Source organism: Ailuropoda melanoleuca, chromosome 1 (assembly GCF_002007445.2).
Source record: "Ailuropoda melanoleuca isolate Jingjing chromosome 1, ASM200744v2, whole genome shotgun sequence".
Classification (NCBI taxonomy): domain Eukaryota; kingdom Metazoa; phylum Chordata; class Mammalia; order Carnivora; family Ursidae; genus Ailuropoda; species Ailuropoda melanoleuca.
Window position 1 is genome coordinate 143865110 of NC_048218.1, and position 25689 is coordinate 143890798.

At 38.8% G+C, this 25689-nt stretch overlaps 1 long non-coding RNA gene across 1 annotated transcript in view; it reads left to right on the plus strand.

Annotated features, from left to right (window-relative positions):
* Positions 1–23882, plus strand: part of LOC117803696 — a 48317-nt gene extending 24435 nt beyond the window's left edge. Inside the window, exon 3 of the long non-coding RNA XR_004627646.1 lies at positions 22710–23882. This is a non-coding gene — a long non-coding RNA (uncharacterized LOC117803696). The remainder of the gene's footprint in view (positions 1–22709) is intronic.
* Positions 23883–25689: the final 1807 nt, after the last annotated feature.

A 25689-nucleotide genomic window follows, 5' to 3' on the forward strand; every position in this document is an offset into this window, starting at 1 on the left:
CCTGATGGCTAATGATTTTGAACATTTTTTCATGTGTCTGTTAGCCATTTGTATGTCTTCATTGGAAAAGTGTCTGTTCATATCTTCTGCCCATTTTATGATTTGTTTATTTGTTTCTCGTGTATTGAGTTTGAGAAGTTCTTTGTAGATCTTGGATACCAGTCCTTTATCTGTGGTGTCCTTTGCAAATATATTCTCCCATTCCGTGGGCTGTCTCTTAGTTTTTTTGACTGTTTCCTTGGCTGTGCAGAAGCTTTTTATCTTGATGAAGTCCCGTAAGTTCATTTTATCTTTTGTTTCTCTTGCCTTTAGAGATGTGTCATGAAAAAGGGNGGGGTGCATATGGCCCTTCTCTTTACTACGTCTGTATCTTTGGGGTAAACACCCAGTAGTGCAATGGCTGGGTCATAGGGTAGTTCAATTTTTAACTTTTTAAGGGACCTCCACACTGTTTTCCAGAGTGGCTGTACCAACTTGCATTCCCACCAACAATGTAGGAGGGATCCCCTTTCTCCACATCCTCTCCAACAATTGTTGTTTCTTGCCTTGTCTATCTTTGCCATTCTAACTGGCGTAAGGTGGTATCTCAGTGTGGTTTTGATTTGAATTTCCCTGATGGCTAATGATTTTGAACATTTTTTCATGTGTCTGTTAGCCATTTGTATGTCTTCATTGGAAAAGTGTCTGTTCATATCTTCTGCCCATTTTATGATTTGTTTATTTGTTTCTCGTGTATTGAGTTTGAGAAGTTCTTTGTAGATCTTGGATACCAGTCCTTTATCTGTGGTGTCCTTTGCAAATATATTCTCCCATTCCGTGGGCTGTCTCTTAGTTTTTTTGACTGTTTCCTTGGCTGTGCAGAAGCTCTTTATCCTGATAAAGTCCCATAAGTTCATTTTATCTTTTATTTCTCTTGCCTTTGGAGATGTGTCGTGAAAAAGGTTGCTCTGGCCGATGTCATAGAAGTTGTTGCCTATGTTCTCCTCTAGAATTTTGATGGATTCCTGTCTCACATTGAGGTCTTTCATCCATTTGGAGTTTATTTTTGTGTATGGTGTGAGAGAGTGGTCAAGTTTCATTCTTTTGCATGTAGCTGTCCAATTTTCCCAGCACCATTTATTGAAGAGACTGTCTTTTTTCCACCGGATGTTTTTTCCTGCTTTATCAAAGATTAGTTGCCCAAAGAGCCGAGGGTCCATTTCTGGGTTCTCTATTCTGTTCCATTGGTCGATGTGTCTGTTTTTGTGCCAGTACCATGCTGTCTTTGTGATCACAGCTTTGTAGTACAGCTCGAAATCCGGCATTGTGATGCCCCCAGCTTTGTTTTTCCTTTTCAACAGTTCCTTGGAGATTCGGGGCCTTTTCTGGTTCCATACAAATTTAAGGACTATTTGTTCCAGTTCTTTGAAAAATGTCCTCGGTATTTTGATCGGGATAGCATTGAAAGTGTAGATTGCTCTGGGTAGCATGGACATTTTAACTATGTTAATTCTTCTGATCCATGAGCATGGAATATTTTTCCATCTTTTTGTGTCTTCCTCAATGTCTTTCAAGAGTGATTTATAGTTTCTAGAATATAAATCCTTTTCTTCTCTGGTTAAGTTAATTCCAAGGTAACATATGGTTTTTGGTTACTTAAGCCGTATAATTAAAATGACATGTACAAATGGCATAAACAGCTTGGAGAAGACACACAAACTGACTTGGTGAGCGCACAGTTTCAGTTTGTGGGAGAAGTGCAGGGACATTCTGACCACTTGGTGCAGCATGCTTTAGGTATCAGTTCGCTTGTGCTGTTGAGGAAATAGAGCGCATCAGTCCACTTGTTAAGTGGAGCTTGGTTGAGAGAGCTTTTAGTAAGTCAGTCTCCAGTTCTGGTGGTAGAGCAAAAGAGGGGATGTTCCTGTAGTCGGGGTGGTGGAGCCCTTGTGATACATTTACATGGGATGATGATCGTTGCATTAATAATTAATTACGTGATCTCAGGCAATTTGTTCTAAACCTTGGTTTCTGCTTTTATTTAAGATGATCATAATTGAGTTGTTATAAGGAGGAAAGGCACTTAGAACACATGACTTTCCAAAATATTGGGGAGGAGAAAGATGAATGGTAATGAAATATCAAAGAAGACTTTAAAATGAAGAAGGTGCAATCATATTTGATCAGATGGTTTATTTTATTCCCCATGTGGTGTCTGCTTTCATGCTTTTCTGTAGCAGTTGCTGCAGTTGTTAGCTTCTAAAAATTCTCTAGCAAACATGGAACCACGTTTCAGCAGGTACTTCAGGGTTCAGACATCCCCAGGTATCTGTAGGGACAATGACTTTACTAAAAGACAGGACCACATACTTTGGAAATGCTAGCTTCTGTCAGAAGACATAGAGAACCTCAAGTGTCACAGGCAGAGCCACAAGCAAAGACTTGGTGGTGGTGGAAGCATGGGAGGGGGTGATTAAAAACTAGAGTGAGTTCATGAAGACAGAGCTTCTGCTAGATTGATTTAATTTCCTTTTATGGTACTGTACCTTGTTTTGTGTACAAGATGAATATGAGGAAAGTTGCAATATATCTATTTGGTATCAAAGATTTCAAAGTATTTGGTTTTATCCATTCTGTGAGTTTTATCTAAATAGGAAGCTGGAATCTCTTCCTTTGTTTGATTCTCAAATATTGGTGTCTTCAGGCTTCTGTCCTTCACCTCTTCTCACTTAAATGCTTTTAACAAGAAACAGATTTACTTCCATGGCCCCAACTCCAACAAAAATGTATGTCTTTGTCTTGCTTATGAATCTGTACCAAAGACCCACAGGCCTCTTGCATACAGCACGTTCTAAAATGTAATAATTTTTGTCCTTCACTCCTTTAAATGTTCCTCATCAAAGGTCCTTTGCTCTAGCCAGACACCTGGAAACCAACTTTGACCCTTATGCCTTCTTTACTCCTCCATCCAAATAGTTCCCACTAGACCTGTTGGTATTTCTTTATGAAAAAATTTTAAAGTTTTATTGCAAAAAGTGATACATTTTGCTAAAATAGCATTTAAAAATGCCAAAAATGATTAATTATAAAGGATGGGGGGTTACTGTTAACAGTAGTTGAGGATAATTCTATGATGTAAGAATTCAATGAAATAAAAGCTTTAAGGATAGGGGAAAGTTTGAAATGAGGGTTAAAGATGGGTGAGACTCTGAGGGACTGATACAGGGAGGCAGATGGAACCTGTTAACCAAAGGCGAGAGAGAGAGAGAGAGAGAGAGAGAGAGAGAGAGCGCAGAGCATCCAGAGGACTAACAGAATCAGCACTTCAAATGGGGTAGGAAGCTGGGGCCGAATGAGGACTGAGGGAGGGCATGGGATCCAGGCATCAGGGAGTTACCAGTGGCCTTTGAATAGTGCCACCAGAGTTGAACATGAAACCTTACTGAAACATGAAAACAAGATTTAAGAATCTGGAAAGATGGTGAAGAGAATGAACTGAGGTAGTAAGGTAAAGAGAAGATTCCTTAATGAGAAGCTGTTTGAGGCAGTTTTTTTAGGTTCAGAAAAGATAGAAGTTGAAATGAGAAAGAGAAGTAACAATAGAGCAAGTTAGTGTAACAAAGAGTAGATGGTGAAATGGGGAGTACACACAGAGGCATGGTCTTGGAAAGTATATGGGATAATTTTCCTCTAAGATCTCAGAGAAGAAGGGATGTATGAGTGATGATAGCTGAAGAAATTTGAGGCATAACAACAACAACAACAACAACAACAATAATAATAATAATAGAGATTTTATGATATGGTTCTGATCACAGGAAGTAGGAAGTGAGCAGTCTGCAATTCAACTGGGCAGCTTTTTAAAGTATCAATGCTGGGTTACATTTCCAGAGATTCCGATATATATGGTCTGATGTGGAGCACTGATACAGGTATCAGTATTTTAAAATATTTCCCAAATGATCCTGATGTTCAACCAGGGTTGAGAAGCACGGACTAGAAAGAAAGTCTAGGGTGGCCATATATACAGGCGGTAGAGAAGGTAGAGAAGATTTGAATACCTGCTGAGTTTAAGGAGCCTTTAAGGAATATCATCTTTTCACTGGAAGAGGAAAGAACAATGAAAATGCAATTTACCATCTCTCTGTTAGATGCAGTCTTTTGCATTACTCTCTCCCCTTATTTATTTCACTCCCCTTACTTATTATGTCCACCTGTTTTCCGTTATTTCTGACCAAGCCCACTGTCTCTAGTTTTGGCATTCCTTCCCTTTCATCATTTGTTTTCCTTGCATCTCTCATTCTCCACACTTTTCAACTTTTCCTAATTTTCTGCCCATTAGTTCCTTTCCACCTTCTTCTAGCCAAAGTAGCAAAAATAACTTTGGCCAGGCAGGGAACAGAAAACCAGACAGTTTTGATAAATGAGCCAAGCCTGAGTTGACTGCAGAACAGAGCAGGCCCAGAGGACCTAGTACTGCCATAGTGACTCCTAAGAAAGTCGAAGCACAAAGCAAATTGTCGACAGAGTCCCCGTGTTGTTCATTTACTCACAGAGATACAATCTGGGGCTCTTTGGGGAAACTGCTGTTATGTATACCAGTCTCTGAGTATGAGCAAAATACTGGCAACCAATCCATGTTATCTTGTGCCAGTGGGTATGACTGGGAGATTATACTAGTTGGGACTGTTTTAATTACAAGTGAGAGAAAGAAACTTGAAAAAGCTTGAGTTAAAAAGAAAATCATTAAACAGAAATGTCCTAAGAATGCCAAAGACACAAAAGAACTAACACTGAGAACTAAAATGGACTCCAGACTGTCTCTCCCACAATTCCCCCCTATTCTGCTGTTTTGTTTGTTCCCCCTCCCTCTTGCATGCCAGTGTTCCCTGCTGCTTTTCCATCTAAGTGGTGGAAAGTGTTTCATGGATCACGTTCCAGCTAGAGAGAAAGTGTGTGTGTGTGTGTGTGTGTGTGTGTGTGTGTGTGTGTGTAGGGGGGAGGTGAGGAGGGAGGGAGGAAGAGGAAAGGAAGGAGGAAGGGAGGGAAAAGGAGAGCCTGCCCTAATTTTAGCACAATCCAATTGGTTTATTTGGGGTTATTTGTTGACTTTAGTTCTGGTCATTGACAGCTTCAATACCAACGTGGCCACCAGGTTGCACCCCGCTAAATGAAGGGGGAGAAACATGAATCTGAGCCACCAAAAGGTGGTCACCCTGGAAACTGGCTCTGTATCTTGTTTGTTGATGTTAATTCCCTCAAAGTTTTTCTAAGGTAATTAAGAATAAATATATCTTAACATCCCTTAGGTAGTTCAATACATAAAATTTCTCTATTTCAAAAAAAAACCCCAAATAATGTATTTCATAAATCAAATCAGGACTCAACCTAGAAAAATGCTGTAAGTTTGCTTGAACATAAAGAAAACTTTGCCTGAAAAATGACAGAGGTAGTAAATGTAGACAGGTACCTAATTTCATTTATGCTCTCTGAGTGTGAAACGGAAGGTAGAGTAGGTCTTCTAGAGAAGTATTCTGCCCCTTGCACCTGATGCAGAAGTAAAAAGGAGAGCTAGTTAGGGGGCAGTGACAAGTGTGCAAGTTTAATGTCACTCTTTCCATTCCGTATACTACTGACTTTCAACTTCCTGTGGCTTCATTTACATTTAAAACATGTATGTGCAAAAGTATTAGTAACGGTAGTAATAGCAGTAATGGCAGATGGCAAGAAAAGTTTTGTTTGTTTGAAAATCATATATTTAGGAGAAACTGAAACTAGATTTTTTATCTGTTTTTAAAAGCTGAATGGAGTTTTGCATTAAAAAGTCTGTTCATAACTTGGGGCGCCTGGGTGGCTTAGTTGGTTGAGCATCTGACTCTTGATTTCTGCTCAGGTCATGATCTCAGGGTCCTGAGATCCAGCCCCGTGTTGGGCTCTGTGCTTGGGCACGGAGCCTGCTTGAGGAATCTCTCTCTCTCCCTCTCCCGTGGCCTCTCCCCCTGCTGGTACACACACTCTCTCTCTCTCCAGTCACTCTCTGTCACATACATAAATAAATCTTATTTTAAAAGTCTACTCATAACTCAAAATTTCTGTTTCTTTACAAATCTTTAACAATCTCTAGTGAGTTCTCTCACATTAGAGGACCAAAAATGCTGTTATTCATAGATGATTAAGAGCTGCATTTTTTAGTTTAATATATTTCATTCCATAGAATTTATCACATATTTAGTTCCGTTTGTGAAACCTCTGCAAAATTATCACAGTATTCCACGAGTCTTTGAAAAGCCAAGCTACTAATGAGCATTTCCATTGAGAATTTCTTTGCCCATGAAGGACAACCAAACTTACTCCTGGGAGAAACTCATTTGACACATACTGACCAGAACATATTACTACAGAGTTGTCCGCTTTACATGAGACTGTAAAATGGCATTTCGTTTGATCTTTCTATTTTCTTAACGTAATAATGGACACATTCAATTTGTATCCATTTCGGTTTAGTTATAATCTATTTCCTCCATACTACTCCCACCATCTCCACTTCAAGTTTAGCATAATCCTTCTCTTGGTGGTTCATCAAATCTATAGATATTGGTAAACATAATTAAACAAATAATAATTTTTTAGCTTTATTGAGTTATAACTGACAAAAATTTCATATATCGAATATGTACAGCTTTGAGTTTTGATAAACATACACATTGCGAAATGACCACCACAAAGAAGCTGATGTATCCATAGCTACCAGGAGAGCACTTAGGATCTATCCTCTCAGCAAATTTCAAGTGTACAGTACAATATTGTTAACTATAGTCACCAGGCTGCACATTAGATCGCTTGAACGTATTCATCTTGTATAACTGAAACTTTGTACCCTTGTAATAAGCCTTCAATTGTTCTTAGAAACAATTAACTGCAAATGTGGTGGCATTGTTTTACAAAAGATATCTAATTGGAAAAGCCGATTATTTCTAATTGACCAGACTAGAATATTTGAACACTAAAAATATACGAGTATTCCAAAGCCATACGTACAAAAGTAGTATCTACTCAGTAGTGGCTCCCAGGCAGGGCAAGGGAGCTTACTATTCATTAAATCATTTGACACTTTTGACAATGCACAGAATTCAAAAGAGATAGCAAATGCCTTCTGTGGGGGAAAAACACGAGTGTCAGTATGACTAACACACATTTAGTAGATGTTTTATATGCATTATTGTTTGTATGCCCCATAACAATCCTAGGAGTTAGCCCATCTAATAGATGAGGAGATCTTGCCTCTGCAGAGTTAAATAACTCATCCAAGTTCACACACCTGGCAAATGGCAGAACTGGAATTTGCACCCAGGTCCCTGGGAACCTAAAGCCCAGATGCTTTAGCTGCACTATACTGTCTTCCTTTTGGAATACACACACACACACACACATATAAATTTATGTTTTATTTATATACATTATATATAATTATATATTTACAATCTATAGTCGGAGAAGGAAGACACACATATAAAACATTTAAGTAATAATGAGAAGTTAAATATGATTTTCTACCAGAATTCAGTGTGTGTGTCAGAGTATATATATATGTTATACACACACACACACACACACACGCAGAGTAAGTATAACCTATTGAAGAGGATTTTGTCTCTTATTGCATTTGGTTTAGGATCTGCATTTTTTCCCTCAACCTCTGTAAAGTTCATTCTTTCCTTCTCACATTCTTCCCCACCCATTCTCCAGTGACTTCAGCCCTCTGTGAAGGATGAGGTAAGAACAGCTCCTTTTCTCTCAGAAGGTGATTTATCTAACCACTGGTTCCTATTAGGCAAAATTAGGGTGCAAAATGCCCAGCTCATATGTCACTTATCTTTCTGTCACTCTGTCTCTCTCCTCTTCACCTCACTTTAGGAGCCCCACATGTCCCTCTTTCCTGATGAGAGGAAAGCCTGCCCTGCTGCCCAGTGTCTTTGCCCCTGACTGGGTGAATAGCTGGGAGTGCAGAGGAGAAAGAATTAGAGGCATATTTTTGTTCTTGGGTCCAAGGGAATGCTCTAATCCAGCTTTAATGAAATTTCAGTAGATGGTTTGATCACTATCTGACTCTCGAGCCCACTTCTCAATTTGTTCAGAACTCAGACAGGAGAAGTGTGTGATTATTTGGTAACAAGGGACTCCAACATCGAACAGCTTTAGGAAGGCTCCGTCTTCCCTGGAGAAAGTCCTAGCTCCGCTAAAGAATGCCCCCTCCCTTGCAAATTACTGTAACTTGGTAGTCACTCTCCAACTGTCAATATAACAAGTCAGCTTATAAATTTGTCTGGTGTAATGTTGATGGATCTGAGTGACCAGGACGGAGACATAGATGCTGGGCCACTTTGCCCCTTGGATAAAGATGCATTTATGACCTGCTTTTGTCTGGGAAGCAGAAAAAATCCAAGTCATAACAATCAGGACACTCTCCTAAGGGTATGCTATCTTCATGGAGATATTTTCCTATTTCTGTCAGTTTATAGCGATTACTGAAATCTCATACAACCTATCTTTCTATATTTTAGTTTTGGGGTTATTTAAGTTGTTTATGTGCTTATTTTTCATATGTTTCTTNGGGGCTCGATCCCATAACGCCGGGATCACGCCCTGAGCCGAAGGCAGACGCTTAACCGCTGTGCCACCCAGGCGCCCCAAATATTTATTAATTTGATGAATTTTGGCAAGTCTTTTTGTCTTCACAGAGAGAATATAAATTGCTAATCACGCTCAGTCAGTAGTTCTTTGTTAATGAAATATCTAAATTCACAATCACTCTCATACAGAATTGGTGTTGTACAAGAGTATTTGCATTAAAGACATTTTACTCTGAAATGAAATTTCGTATAATCTAACATTCATGAAGGAGGTAAATAGGTGGGTTTTGCAAAGACCATTTATCAAGACCTTTGTTTAACAGAGAAAAAAAATAAAAGAAATAATTAAATATCAGTGAAAAATGGGATTTCTCCTTTGGGAAATGCAGTCATTCAGCTTGACCGCCCCCAGAACTTTCGGTAAGCACTCCTCTTGTCTAAGCAGAGTGGCAGTTTGTGGAGAAGCTAATGAATACATGGCCAAATTGAACCTCTTTGCTTGGCAGATATCCCTCCATCTCTATTAGCTCTGGAGAGGAAAACACTTTTTTTGACCTTTTAAATAGCTAGACTTCAAAAGAAGCTTAGAATTTGCATATTTTGCACACTGTTTTTTCTGAACCCTGAGCACATATAAAACACAGTCATAATCCTTACCCCTGTTACCTTATTCTAAAGAACAGAAATGAGGTAGTGAGCCCCGTGACACAGGGCGCATGTCTTATTTCCTTTGTCGTCTCCCCCTGAAACTCATGCTGAGCATATAGAAAATAGTTCAAGAATATTTGTTGGATTATAAAATGAATGAATCATATAAAAAAGAAGGGAAAAGGGAATTTACAAGTGCAACATGTTAAATATTAGATAGTATCTGGGATAAACATGTTAAATATTAGACAGTATCGGGCTTTTGACAAAAAACTTATTAATCAGGGGTTTTAAAATGCAACCATTTCTTTTTTTTCTTTAAATCTTTTAGTGTCTCCAGGAATATAACTAATTAGAAGGTAGAGCTAAGTGGTGAATTTTCAAAGTGAACGTAGGAAGCTTGAAAAAGACAGGGCAGAGATGGAATAAATAGGCCTTGTCTGAATCCTGGAAAAGGGGAGAGGCCATTAGCAGAGCATTTTAAATAACTGTGAGTTACATATAATAACAATTTCTGAGGATATTTATGTTATTATGCTATTAGGCAAATTATTTGACAGAAGGAATACTGCACAATATCAAGACAAGTCCCACCGCACCTAATTGATAAATCTAACAGACTCAAATATAAACTGTATACACTGTAATATTTAAACAGAAAGATCAGAAAACAATAATATATACATAGGCACTCCTGTTTCCCTTCACACATGATCTGAACGCCTACATTTGTCTTTTAACCATGTGTTCTCAGATCTGTTGAAAATAATGTGTCCCTTCCCAGGGGAGGAGGGTGCCGAATGGTGAGGTTCAAATCTAACCATGCTGTCTCTAATGCATTAGCAAACAGTAAATCAAAGTGGAGGCCATCAATAGGAGAAATCTACTCCTGCTCTGCAATCTGGGGACAGTTTAAGGCTGTAGAGCTGTTCTTAGAATAACAGTTAATGCTAAAATGAAAATTCCATGTGAATCTTCCAATTCGAGGAGAAAAAGAATCACAGTGTGTTTCTAAGCAGCCCCACTTCCTGTCCTAGCACACTTGTGCAGTCCTTTTAGATGTTAGTGATAGAGCGAGTTGACCTTTCTGGAAAGTGAGAGTAGCCCTCTGTCCACGTTTTCCCAAAACCATCTCTAAATATGTTTTATGGTCCCAGCATAATTATTAAAGAAGCCCACTTTTCCTCCCCAAAGCATTTCAGTCTGGATAATAAATTATATAGTTACCCTATTTTAGTTAAGGCAACAAATAGGAAATTTTATTAATGATATGGTTTTGCTGCTAATGAGATTTAACTAGGAAAATTTTTAATTAAACAGTAAGTTTCCATGAAGTCAGCTAACTTTTAAAGGGGCAGAAAAAATGCTATATTAAACAAAATTCTTTTTTATATTTTGCAGCTCTTTTCAGCAGCTGCAATTTTTTTTTTAAAGTCCAATTGTGATTTTTAAAAAGTGGGGGGGGGGGCGCCTGGGNGGGGGGGGCGCCTGGGTGGCTCAGTCGTTAAGCGTCTGCCTTTGGCTCAGGGCGTGATCCCAGGGTCCTGGGCTCCAGCTCCACATCGGGCTCTCTGATCGGCTGGGAGCCTGCTTCTTCCTCTCCCACTCCCCCTGCTTGTGTTCCTTCTCTCGCTGGCTGTCTTTCTCTGTGTCAAATGGATAAATAAAATCTTTATTTTTATTTTTTTTAAGATTTCATTTATTTATTTGACAGAGACACAGCCAGCGAGAGAGGGAACACAAGCAGGGGGAGTGGGAGAAGAAGAAGCAGGCTCCCAGCGGAGGAGCCCCATGTGGGGCACGATCCCAGAACACCGGGATCGCGCCCTGAGCAGAAGGCAGAGGCTTAACGACTGAGCCACCCAGGCGCCCCATAAATAAAATCTTAAAAAAAAAAAAAAAAAAGTAGTTTGAGTTAAGTTCCCCAAAGAGGCTTTGTTTATTTATTTTATTTTACTTTTAAATTGTTTGTCACATGTTTGAAATTTAACTTCAATTAATTAACATATAGTGTACTATTAGTTTCCGAGGTAGAGTTCAGGGATTCATCAGTTGTATATAACACCCACGTCTCAGACTTTGATTTTTTTTTTTAAAGATTTTATTTATTTATTCGACAGAGATAGAGACAGCCAGCGAGAGAGGGAACATAAGCAGGGGGAGTGGGAGAGGAAGAAGCAGGCTCATAGCGGAGGAGCCTGACGTGGGGCTCAATCCCATAACGCCGGGATCACACCCTGAGCGGAAGGCAGACTCTTAACGGCTGTGCCACCCAGGCGTCCCTGTTGTTGTTGTTGTTGTTGTTGTTTGTTGTTGTTTTAAGTAGAGCTTTATCTGAGGCATGAGGTTATTGTTGTATTCTTCCCCACCCAGAGAATGACACTCTCTACATCCGCTCTTTGGCTATAATTCTGCTGTAGACATTAGTGAATCTTCCTGTTCATGTGATTGGCTGTGAAGTGTCAGCTCTAGAGCATGAGCTGCCATCCATCGGAGACAAATTTTGTTTCTCCTGAGTTATAATGTCCACCTTAGTGCCAAGTAGCCAGGGAACAAAACCAATATGCATGCAGTGCAATCACTGGCATTGCCTTAAAGGCAAAGTATGTTGAACCACATATAGCCGGTTATTTTCTGGTTCAATTAACATTTCTAGAAAACCTAGAACCAGGCACAAATGTTTTCTTTGATCTTAATAACAACCCATGAGGTCTGTGTTACTTTACAGGTAGGAAAACAGAGAGCCAGGGAGATTAAGTGACTTCTTTAAAAAGTAACTTAGCTGGTAATTGAGGGAAAGCTGATTCAAATCCTGGCTGATTGATTCAGTGTGTGTGCTCTTTCCTCCCCACCCCTGCTCACATCTCGAGCTCCAATCTTTGATCTCTGGCTGAGAAGAGCGTTTTCACATGGGTAGAAAACCATTTCCTACTGGACTGAAATAAGAATCCCTGCATGGAGGTAAAATTGAATATTCCTATTTTACTTGAGAAATCTTCAACACTCGCCTTAGGAAAAAAAGTGGGCAGACGGCATCATCCTTACCTTTTTTTTTTTCTTCTCCCATCTGCCCTTAACAATTTTTTAAAGGCAGTTGTACATTTCAGTGGGAAGACTCTCGATTGTACTCTCTCAAGACAGCCTTATCTTCTCCATTTTACTTATTTTTTTGAAGCTGTAAACTGGCTATGTTCTTCAGTCTTTTCAACTTCAAAACTGGAAACTTGGCTCCAAAATTAAAGAGCGTCAGGAATCCAAAGAAGAGCAGGAAAATTTGAGATTCTTTTCATTTAACTCTCGCAGATCTATGAACCATTTGATTTGAAGGAGAGTTCACAGACATCAAAAATTCCCGGGCTCCCTGCAGTCACGGTTGCCACAGATGTCCAAACTTCTTCACATGTGGGATGAAAGATTGTCCATACTATGGGACAAGAGAATCGAGAGTCCTTAAAGACGCCCCAGTCTTACTACTGTCCCAAAGCCTGCCATTTTGGAAGGCCTCCTCAAGGATCCTGGAACAGAAGGACATTAATAGGAAAACTGGAAAAATTTGAATACAGTCTGTAGTTTAGCAAACAGTATTGTTGATTTTTTAGTTTTGGTAATTGTACTATGGTTATTAACCATGTTCATAGCAAGGTATTAACATGAAGGGAAGCTGTGTGAAACATAGAAGGTTGCCCTCTGTGCTATTTTTGCAACTTTTCTGTAAGTCTAAAACTCTTTCAAAATAAAAACTTTAAAAACTTCGAACAAAATGTACCAGAATATTAAGAGCAGTTATCTTTGGAAGGTGAACATGTAGATTTTTATTTTCTCCTTCATACTTTTCTGTTTTCTAAAATCTCTATACAGTAAGCATGTATATTCATAAAAGATGTTATCATTTTAATGTTCGGTCAGGAAATTCTCTATGTGTGACTTCGGTTGTAAAAAAAATTAACACATTTTTATTTTAAAAATAGAAAATGCAAAAATTTTTATATCACGTGTTAGAAACATCTGAAAGCTTTAACGGCAAAGGGGATTCAGCTTTTGACAGGAGAAATTCCATGCCAGTTAATGCTGTTTTTGTATAGATACTTAAATTGTCATTCAGTCATCCTTTTGTTCTGAACACAAGCAGTCTCTAACCATTTTCCAAAGCTGAAATGATCCCAGTAAGAATGAGCAAGTGTGGAAAATGCCACTTTCTTTTGAATAGTTGAAGAATGTCCTGATACTATCTTTTAATATTATGCTCAACCATACCGCCATATATTGATTTTCAATTTTTAAAGTATTATGAGTCTACAAAATATACTTGTTAAAAAAAAAAACAAAACTAAACCTTACATCTTTCTTGGAAGCTTTGGAAGGCATTGCAGGATTTCACAGTGCCTCCTAGTCATTATTTTGACATGTTATTATATAATTCTGTGGAACTGAAAGGAAGCCTGTTTCTTTTTAGGCTTCTGGACAAATGCGAAGGAACAGCTGAAATGAGCAGAAACAGGTTTCCACTGGTATCAGTACTTGGAACCTGAAGGATCCACTGTGAGAAAATCCACATTGTAGTTTCTAAGCTATTCAAAAAAATTGTTTAAGATGAAGGAAGACTTAGTTTCAGGAGAGCTGCAGAAAAACTGAACAGATAATTAGTAAATTAATGGAAGGCTTATATGATAGGAAACCTAAATGATTCTTTTATCCTTGCTTCTCCCCATCCCCCTCACATCCAGAATCATTTTCCACATTGCAAAGAAAGGATGTTAAGCTTTCACTTTCAAAAGTGGAGCAAAGAAGGTATGACAAGATTATTTTGAGAGCTTTACTAAGCGGGATACATTGAAAGGTGTCCCCTCAGTGGCATATGGACATATATATATATATATATATATATAATATTCACATTAAGTGGTGGGATAACAATACAAACATGAATGTTTTGATGCTATCAGCCTTATTTTTTCACTGGTCAAGCCGAATACAGGCAAGATCTCTGAACAATGGTTTTCTGGGTAACTGTAAAAGAAAAATTTTAATTTTTATTGTATTTGAAACAGTAAGAATTAGCTTACCATTGCAATGCTTTTTGTTTCGTATTTTACCTCATCTCAATCATTTGTGGTTAATAAAAGTGTCATGATTTAATGATGAACATTTGGATACTTCAGTCTGGTGTCCTATAGATCTTTGTCAAAGGGTCATATATGGGTTACAGATTTGTCCACTGTTCACAGAGTTTTCAGCCTCGAAGGTGATGAAGCATTTCTCTTTGACAATGACTTAGAATCTGCTCTAACTTGTAAACCGGGGTAGTACTTGGGATATTTCTGGTCCTGAATACACGTTTGTCTTCGTACGTTTGAATTTTATGTATGTTGAATCGGGAGACTATTTCCTAGCTCTTGACAGGAGTACTTGATCAAAATGTCGCATGGAGCGTAGTGATGGAATTTTGTTATTGCACTTCTTAAGGATGATTTTATTTGGATGGTCTGTGATTGTTTTCCTCAAAGCAATTTTTCAGTGAAGTTAACAAGACATGTAAAATATACAAATACCTCAAGGGGCATCAAGCCGAAAACTTTCATAAGCAAGATATTTGTTCAGCTCATACTGGATAACTTAGCAGCCTCAGCTACTAGTCTCTGAGATTCAGTAACTGAACTTGAACGTAATTTTGACTAAAAGGAATATTATTGTTAGAATGTTTCTTTCGGTGGAAAGTTAATACAGACAATTAACCTACTAATTAAATTGTAAAGAGGCAAGTGCCAGACTCGTTTTTATTTGAATGTTTTAGAATTGATGACCTGTTCTGAGATTACATATTCCTAGGTAACTGTATTCAAGATTACTCTTTTTCTCCTCTTTGAAAATGTCTCGGGCACTTAGGCTTAAATGATTATATTAACACTAACAATGAATTTCCCCCAAAGGCTCTTATTGGTTGCTATTTTACTCATTAGATTTGCTGCCACTGAAACTCATTACAGCTGTTAGCACACATCCAGTGAAGTGTTTGTGCGCAAAGCAGAATGACTGCAAGAGTGTGAGTAGGTGGGGGTGGGGGGAGGGCGGGGAGGCGAGCCGAGGGGCAGAAGTGCTGCCTGCTGCGCGGGGGCTGGTCGAGCGCCATCTCCCTGAGTCAGCCTATATCCCCTTGGACTTGATATTTCCTCTGCTCATCTGGCCTTTCCTCCAGGCTCTTTGATTGGCTTGGCTCGTCTGCATCCTCCCAATCTCAGCTTCTCAGAAAGGCCTTCTCTGATCGTCCCATCTAAAGTGGCCTCCTCAGTCACTCTCATGCTGATTATCCTACTTCTTTATCAAAATAGGTTTGCTTAGGGAGTCTGTGGATTTAGCTTCTCTTTTCTCTGCTTTGTGCTTCGTGGTATCCCTCATGCCTGGCAAAGTGCATGGCACATGGAGAGGCTTATTAAATATCTCATTTGGTGAGTGAATGAATGACCCCCTCAACAGTCCTGTGATATAGTTAAAAGTATCCCCAGTTCCGAGAAAAGGAAACGGGGCTGGAGAGAGATTACATGACTTGCCACCCGGCTAAAAATAGAAAAGCTCAAATGTAAACCTAAGTATTTCGGACTCAAACTTCTTGCCCCATCAAAACTTCAGTTGATTGGCTTTTTAATACCTTGGGTAAATTACATTCTTAAAATTGTCATAATATCATTAGTCTTTGTGTAGGCAATTGTTCTCAGATAGTAACGGCGTATAAGCCTCGCAGCACCTGAAACATAACAAATGTTTAAATGAGCTAACATAGCACATACATTCTAAGCAAGGAAGGTGCAATTTATTTGGCTTCTAGCATTTTCCCCTTAAAAGCATTTACTGTTATTAGTGACAATCTTGATATTTCCCCATTCAGATGGTTAGAGCTTCTTTACATGTAGGGCATTTCATTCTTTCTCCAGTTACTTCCCTCAAACCACGATGGGTTTTCAATAAAACAGAAAAAAAATACCTATAGCATAGTTTTTCTGCACTGACTTCATTACTAAGTTGGGTAAAGCTGAATTGAGGGGAAAAGCAAGCATGACCTAATGAATAAATAAGTGTATTTTTGAAGAAATTACATCTTCCAATCAATATGGGATTTCAGAATCTGGTTTTAAATTCTAGGGTATTTTTTTTTTTGTCTTGCATGTTATCCATTTAAAAATCTGCTTAGTAATATATTTCATGAAGCAGATAGGTATACTCTGATATCAAATTTCATCAGCCTTCTGTCTTCTGGTAACAGTTTCACAGATACATGAATATTCATTATTCATTGAATGTATAATGAAGTGACTATTTTCCCTGCGAAGCTCAAGGGAATAGCTGTATATATATATATATATATATATATAGTCATTAATGCTGCTCACCAAATCTCTCTCTTTCCTTCTAGGCACACAGGAAGATTTCCTTTCCTGCCTTCTAAAGTTTGGGTGACCATGAGATGGACCCTGGCAGTGAAATATGAACAAAATGCCACATGTCCCTTTAGATACTTTAAAACAAACTTGCTATTAACTCTATTTCCTTTCGCTAACATTCTCATGATAAAAGTGATTGAGAAGCAAACATGGCTGAGGTGAAGTCTAGATAGTGATGTGAGCAAACACTTGATTTAAAGGTAACCAGACCTAGTTTCAACTTTGCCCCACCTACTTCTGTGATCTTAGGCAGTTCAATTCATATGATGATTTCTCAGTTTTATCATTTTTTTAAATGGCCACATTTAAATTTTTAAGTGGATCATATTGCCCCTAAAATTTCTTTCATAACCATTAGTTTTTTTAAAAAATTATTATTTTCCTTTCTTGTGGTAATAGAAGCAAGTACATGTCAGAAACAATTTTTTTAAAGATTTATTTATTTGAGAGAGAGAGAGAGCGCGCGAGAGCCCGAGCAGTGGGGAGGGGTGGAGAGAGAGGGAAAAGCAGACTCCCCACTGAACCGGGAGCCCAATGTGAGACTCAATCCCAGGACCCTGGAATCATGACCTGAACCTAAAGCAGATGCTTAACAGACTGAGACACCCAGGTGCCCCCAAAATAATGATTTAAAATTATGTTAATTCTTGTGGAATAGAAATCTAATGTGGTTTTAATTTTTCTTAATGTCATATCTTTTTATGAAACTTTTGTGGTAATAAGCAGGAATTTTTAATGTTGCTATTCTACTCATTAAATATTACTAATTATTAATATTTTCCTATGTGTTAAGAAGTTATATCAATCTTCTCTATTTTTTATAGTTCTCAACTTTTAAGAAACCACTTAACCAGATAATGAGCTTCATTGGATACAGTTGAACTTGAAAACATTCATCTATGCATTCAAAACATTTTGATAAAAGCTATATTCCCCTTCTCTCCTAGAGAGATCTTTACTAGTTATTTCTGTGTGTAAATTATTATTTATTTAAATTGTGATCGTAAAATAGTTACACATAAGTAACTTAAAATAGTTCCAAATAAGTAGAAAAGGATAGTTGCATGACTAGGAATTGTGCAGAAGTTTAATAACGGCTAAATGGTAGTCAGGGAGAAGTCAAAGGAGGGAGCCCATCTATTCTTAGAGTATTAGGGCCAATGAACAGTTAATTCTTCCTTAATTAAAGAGGTGACATATCCCCTTCTTTTTTAGCACCCAGAATCACAAATTCATAAAGATGGACTGAGAATCCACAAGTAATAAGGCACTTTTTTTCTTTTTCTTTATTTTAAAACAGCAGACGTCATCATTTAACACAATCTAGGCTTGTAGAAGACAACTGAGGGATGGCACCTTCCCGTGTTCCCTCCCCTCAAACATGAACTATTAGACTTAATAGTGTGTGGTACAAAATATCTTCTAAATGACAAGAATCTCCTTGTGTTGCTGATAGGAATCATGATCAATATTTTTACATTTGGGCCCTTTGGAGAATAAACATTTCTTTTAATGTATCTTTCTGCCACTTCAGATTGGAATGTTTTTATTCTTTTTTTCATTATTAAAGTTTAAATTTCTCCTGACATGACAAAGTCCCTGAATTAATGAGGGAAAGGCAAGTTAAGTGCAATTATGGGTATATGTAGAATTAGAAGATTTTCTGCAATAGAATAGATACATCTATGTATATAATTCCTTTTTCTTTTTTCCTCTCCTCTAGCAAAGAGAAACCATTTGGAATAGCATCTAGTTTTCTTCCTCTAAAACTATGATGATGTGAGTAGCCCTTTAAATTACTTTAGCATGTACAAGTTAGCTGGTTTTATGTTTGTAAATGACCCAGAAGGATGTTCACATGATGAATTAGCATCAATATGTCCCTGATCAGCTGCTACTTCTGAGTCATAGGAAAGTAACATCAGTGTATAAGCTAAAAACATCATCAATATCACACTCCCGAGAGGTAAGTTACCTAGTTAAAAATGAAACATGCCTTTGTAGTAAGGATGTATGGTGCGGCATAGTCAGATTTTGAGCCAAACATGAAGAGTCATCTGCGGCTGTTCTGGTCTGCATTGCTGTCTGCATAGATAACAGTTTACATAATGCCAAGACAAACTAGAAGTCCTTCTTCTTTTTTTTTTTTTTAAGATTTTATTTATTTATTTGACAGAGATAGAGACAGCCAGCGAGAGAGGGAACACAAGCAGGGGCAGTGGGAGAGGAAGAAGCAGGCTTATAGCGGAGGAGCCTGATGTGGGGCTCGATCCCAGAACGCCGGGATCATGCCCTGAGCCAAAGGCAGACGCTTAACCGCTGTGCCACCCAGGCGCTCCCAGAAGTCCCTCTTCTTAACAAATTAATTCACCCCACAATTCATAGAAATTTTTCTTCTCCAAGTTCAAGTGGCAAACGTGTAAGGTAAGGGACCATGTGCCCATTTTGGGTGTTTTCTCTAAGTAATATTAAAATTACTATGGGACACCTGGGTGGCTCAATCAGTTAAGTGTCTGCCTCGGTTCAGGCTCAGGTCATGACCCTGGGGTCCTGGGATCAAGCCCCACATCAGGCTCCCTGCTCATCAGGGAACCTGCTTCTTCCTCTCCTTCGGCTCCTCCCCATGCTTATTCTCTCTCTTGCACATGCTCTCCCTCTCAAATGAATAAATAAATAAATAAATAAATAAATAAATAAATAAATAAATAAATCACTATAAACACATGAACTTGTATCACAAATGGCCAGGTATATCAGTCAGAGTTTTATGTAAAGAAAATGGTTTTTTGGGGTGCCTGGGTGGCTTAGTTGGCTAGGTGTCTGCCTTCAGTTCAGGTCATGATCTCAGAGTCCTGGGATCGAGCCCTGAGTCGGGCTCCCTGCTCAGTGGGGAGTCTGCTTCTCCTTCTCCTTCTGCCTCTCCTCCTTTGTTCATGTGCTCTCTCTCTTTCTCTTAAATAAAATAAAATAGAAAAGAAAAGAAAATGATTTTGGCCAGCTTGAAGAGAAAATCAATCTGTTTGAAAGTTGTCCAGGGGCACCTGGGTGGCTCAGTCAGTTAAGTGCTGCCTTCAGCTCAGGTCATGATCCCAGGGTCCTGGGGTGGAGCTCCACGTGGGGCTCCCTGCTCAGTGGGGAGTCTGTTTTTCCCTCTCCATTGCTTATGCGCTCTCTTTCTCTCTCTCTCTCTCTCTCACATGCACTCTCTCTCTCTATCAATAAAAAAAAAAAAAAGTCCACATAATCATTCTGGAAGTTGGGGGATCAAGAACAGAAAATTGGTATGGGCAAATGAAGGTTGGCAAAGAGCAGGAAGCACAGACAGTTGTGACTGATGAGCACTCCTGATGGTTGCCACTGGCACTGCCCGTAGTGGACACCAAGGCTGTGGTTGTATTGTCTCTGCCAGACTGTTCAACACAGGACGCACAAGGCTGCTGCCACTGGACTCCACATCTATCTCCGTTGAGCAACTGCTGCTGCTGACTTTTGTCACCTGTAGTTTCTCAGCCCTTGCATCTTTTGAAGCCCTAGTTGGAAATACCCAATTGGTCAAGCCTGGATTGTAGCTTACACTCAGGCTCCCAGGACGGCAGGAAGAGTGTGTCTCCAGCCCCTTTGGCTTCTGAGGTGGGAAGCAACACTCAGATGGAGAATGTGCCATAATAGGTGGGGTTGCTGGGTACATAAAAACAACCAAAATTCCCCACATAAGCCTTGCTCTGTCACTTTTCTGTGTAATGGCAAGGGTATACAACAAACTGAATGGTGCCTTATAAATATTTTCATTTAAAAATATGTTTGCATGTCCTGAAAATGGTAGAATTTTCCCTTAAGTGTCATGTCATAAATTAGTAAACTCAATTTAACATTATCTAAAATTTTTATAACCCTGTCCTCTTTTAAATATGATGGCACAGAATATCAGTGGCTAGATTGTTTAGTTTTTAAATTTATCTTGAGAGAGTATGACGTATTTCAGAGGGATTTAAGTTGTCTATTAACGTCATACCTTCCTTTGTGTTTCAGATTACTTTAATTCATTCACTCAATAAATATTTCCTGAGCACGCGGACACGGAACAGACCAGGGCTGACAGCAAATAGCTCCGAGTCTTATGGAACTGATCATTTATTGTGCCAATCATTATGGCCAGTTTCAATCCTGTGCTCTTTGACCTCTCAACTTCAGGGGTGGAAGCGAGGAACTTACACAGCATTGCCTTGTTCCCTCTAGTGCCAGATGGTTCACCGCTCCTGTAGGCATTAGTGCAACTAGTGCAGGGTCTGATGTTCTAAGTGAGTGAAATACATTTTCTTAAACTACCGTAATCCTATGTGTTTTCCCAGATTTGACTCTCAACTTTGTTTATTACTGTTTACTATTAGGATCCTTTCCCTTGTACTAGTGCGTACAAGGTTTGAAAAGGAACAGCACATTTGAGGCCATCCTATCTCCTCATGCAATAGCAGATGTGATATAATTACATGAGTTTGGGGCATAAATTTAAGTGCAATTCCTCTCTGATCCCCGTTCCCTTAGTCCTCACCTATATGTCTACTGTGGTGCCGCTTTAGGCTCCATTATGGAGTTCCATAGACTGGAATGGTTTTATTTCACAAGCCATTGTACCCCCACTTTTCTTGGTCTTTAAGCCCTGAGAATAAGGCAAGGAACAGTTCACATTTGCAAGAATATGACCAGATAAATCAGGTACTCTGATTTCCTTTAAGTGTTGCTCTTTGGCTCATCTTCTTGCTTCTATGTTTAATTTTCCTCTTACTGAAGAAATAGATTTCCTCATCTTCAGTGTTTTGCATTTTTAATAAGGTGTGCCTAGCTGTGGGGCTTCTTACCCTGTCCTTCCCTCCCCTCCCCTCCCCCTCCTTNCCCTCCCCCTCCTTGCCCCTCCCCTTTCCTTCTCTTTCCTTTGTAATACTGCTACCATTGTACTGTACAGGTAGGTAGTGTGGCATATCAATCTGAAGACTCACGTACTTCTTCAATTCTGGAGAATTTTCATCCATTATCTCTTCAAAACTTGCCTGTCTTCCTTTTTCTCCATTTTTTCCCTTGGGAATATTAGAGACACGTTGGAGTTCTCATTTTACATATCTTTATTTCACTTTCGCTTTTTGACTTGTTGTCTCTCTGTGCTGCATTCTGAATAGTTTGTTCAATCCTATTTGGTCATCTGGAGACTTCCAGATGGAGTCTTCTTCTTCTTCTTCTGTTTTCTTTTTCTTATATACCCAGGACCTATCACATCTTAGAGTTGGTGATTGTATTTGGTGTTTGCAGTGAACCACAGTGGTCCTCCTGTGATGTGGGGATTTAAATGATTTTATCTTCTTTTCTGTTCCCCTAACACCAATCTTCTTTTCTTACCCGTTCTTCTGCTATTTCATCAGCGAAGCTAAAGTTAATGATTAGAAATATGATAACGAGGGGCGCCTGGGTGGCACAGCGGGTAAGCGTCTGCCTTTGGCTCAGGGCATGATCCCAGCATTCCGGGATTGAGCCCCACATCAGGCTCCTCCTGCTTCTTCCTCTCCCACTCCCCCTGCTAGTGTTCCCTCTCTCGCTGGCTGTCTCTATCTCTGTCAAACAAATAAATAAAATCTTTAAAAAAAAAAAAAAAAGAAAGAAATTTGTTAACAAGAAATAAGGTAGCTAGACCAGCAAGACAAATCTGTTTGACGTTGTTTGTCCGCCCGCCCGTAGGCTCGTGACTCAACAGATCTTCTGTTTTCTCTCAGTTTGTCCTATGAAAATATGCAGGCCAGAACCTTGCATTTATAAAAGTGTGTTGGAATTAGATAGTGTCTCATTTTCAATTCAAAATTGTATAATACTCTGAACATACCAGAAATGTTTTGCTCTGAAAATCCATGGTAGACCCAAAGAACAGAGTTTCCAAGTTGCATTTATCACTTGCCTTCCCTGAAGGAGAATGGACTGACTGCTCTGAAAGATATAAAATAAAACTTCCATTTCCTCTGATTCCCCTTTTCAATAGGTCTCAAGATAACAGATATTAAGAAAGGTGAGGACTGTATCTTCGATGGCCGCACAATACGGATTATCAGGCAAGCTAGGCTGACTGCATGAGCCTGCATGACTACACTGGAAAGGTCATGCCCTGCTCCTTGACCCGAATAAGCCCTTGGTCTGTGCACCAGTGCAACTCCATGGTAAGAGAGAAGCGACCACTTACATTGCTGACTACGTGGGTCACACATCTGGCTGCAGGACTTTGTGTGAAATGCAGACTTTCTCGCTAAGGATGGGAGTCAGGTCTAATTACTTAGGAATAGAAAGAGAAAAAGAAAAAAAAACTGCAAAAAACCCTGGGTTTTTTGGAATGGAATGCCTATTTACCTGATCGGCTTGGGTCCAACATGCTGAGAAACTTCTCATGTGAATGGTGGTCAAGGAGGAGGAATATGAAATGGCTTTTCTCGGCTCTGCGGCTGCTTGTGCCTGATTCAGGGGCATCTGTTCTTGACCCTGTAGACAGAGCATCTGATTTTAACCCATCTTCCCTCAGCTTGATAAAAGGGAAAGCCATGAGAAGAATTTGAAATTAGCAACAATTTTTGGCCCCTCATTAACTTAACGGCTGCAGTATTGTGCCTCCAGTATTCCACAAAGCACAGTGAATGACTGAACTTGGTATGTTATTAATCAAGGCACACATTTTTATTGAGAATTTTCTATGGTCTCAACACTGGGATTTTAGTAAGAGGTGATAAAAAAAAGATATGTTCTCTGGTAGGGCACATTAATTGATTCATCAAATATTTCTTGGGATTTACTCTTTTGCCAAGTACTCTAGGGAAAACACAGGGGTTTAATGTAAGATGTTTAATTATAAGATATCATATATCTTATATTGGTGGATACCTAAGATTTCTTTTCTGAATGAAACAAAAATATTTTATTTTTGATGTTAAAATTTTCTTTTCTGTGCATAATTTTCATGCTCTTTTATTATGAGAAATTCATCTCTCTAAAGATGTAGTAAAACTGAGTGCGTGGGATGTGTCGTCATCAGACGCCACACGGATTAATTTTGAAGATGTAACAGTCTTTAAAAATTTTCTCATTGGTAATGAAGAAATGGGTTTTAATACCAGATGGTACAGCACCAAGAGGAATGTATTTGTAATAGCTCCAAGTTAGTACTAGAACAAAAATTGAAGTCATGAGTAAATTTTATATATAAAAATATATATAAATATATATAATAGAGAAATATATCTATATATAGATATATATATAGAAAATATATATATGTAGAAAATATATATATAGAGAGAGAAAAATATATATAGAGAGAGAAAATATATATTCTTCCTTCCTTCTCACTTGCTCACAAATACTTAACTTATATTAAACGTTATTACATGAGAACTTCCTGGTGATTAATTCTAGGGAGTATGAAGATACAAAGAGCTTCAGCAAGTATATTAAAATCATAGTAGCCTTTAATTTGAATATGAGAATGGTGGTGTTTTATGAAATGGTTTCATAGTTTACATTTTTTTACAAGATAAATTGAAGTTTGAAAAGTTTGGAAAGAGAATCCCGAGAGGCTACCCCGAAGGCAGTTGGCTAACTGTGCCCAGCAGGTAGATTCAGAAACGCTACGTGTACAGAAGCAGATGAATTAAACTTTGCATTAAACGATTTTGCATTAAGCATTTGTCTTATCTCACCTGTGAAGAAGTTCACAGTAAGAAACCTGGCATTGCCACTCGTTCTATGTGACTCTGGTTGGGAGTGCAAAGACAATTTTCGTGCTTTTCTAGTTTTCTGCTTGAGTCGTAAGTATGCCATGTCCTTGGTGCTGTTTCTGCTGAGCCTTCAAAAAAGAGGTAATTTTGTGGCAGTTTTGAAGATGAAACTGTGTATGATCAATAAAAAGAATGTTCTCTATCCCCATTGATCTCACTTAAAAATCTCTCTGTATGAATTCTGGAAACTATTTTAGAAATAGCTTAAAATTAATATTAATTATTTAGTCATGAGAAGGAAATGCAGACAAAGTAAAAAGAATCTGAGGGAGCAGACTAGTATCCACCATTCAGAAATTTCCTTGTCTTTCAAGCAATAACCTAGAAGATAATCCATTAATTATTGAAGGAATTTTAATCTGATAGTATGGATATCTTTAACAAAAATCATTATAACAGGGGCACCTGGGTGGCTCAGTTGGTTAAGCATCTGCCTTCAACTCAAGTCATGATCCTGAGGCCCTGGGATCGAGCCCTGCATGGGGCTTCTGAGCGGGGAGGCTGCTTCTCCCCCTCCTCCCTGTTTGTGCTCTCTCTTGCTATCTCTGTCTCTCCAATAAATAAATACAATCTTTTTTTTTAAAGATTTTATTAATTTATTTGACAGAGAGAGACACAGCCAGCAAGAGAGGGAACACAGCAGGGGGAGTGGGAGAGGAAAAACCAGTCTCCCAGCGGAGCAGGGAGCCCTATGTGGGGCTTGATCCCAGGACCCTGGGATCATGCCCTGAGCCAAAGGCAGACCTTTAACGACTGAGCCACCCAGGTGCCCCCAATAAATACAATCTTAAAAAAAAATCATCATAACATATTTGTTCTCCATGGAAACCTGGTGTGTATGTGTGCATGCAGAAACATAACAAACTCAACTTGCCTTTGGAATTTTAAAAAATGTTTAAATAATGTAAATGTAAATATACATATGTGAATTTAAAATATTTTTTATTTTTTAAATTTTAATTTAATTTTTTTAAAAAATATTTTATTTATTTATTTGAGAGAGAGAGTAAGAGCATGAGCTGGGGGTAGAGGCCAAGGGAGAGGGAGAAGCAGACTTCCTGCTGAGCAGAAAGCCCAATGAGGGGATCGATCCCAGGACCCTAAGATCATGACCTGAGCTGAAGGCAGACACTTACTGACTGGGCCACCCAGGCACCCCTAATTTAATTTTTTTTAGTGGAGCCCAGTGCAGGTCTCGAA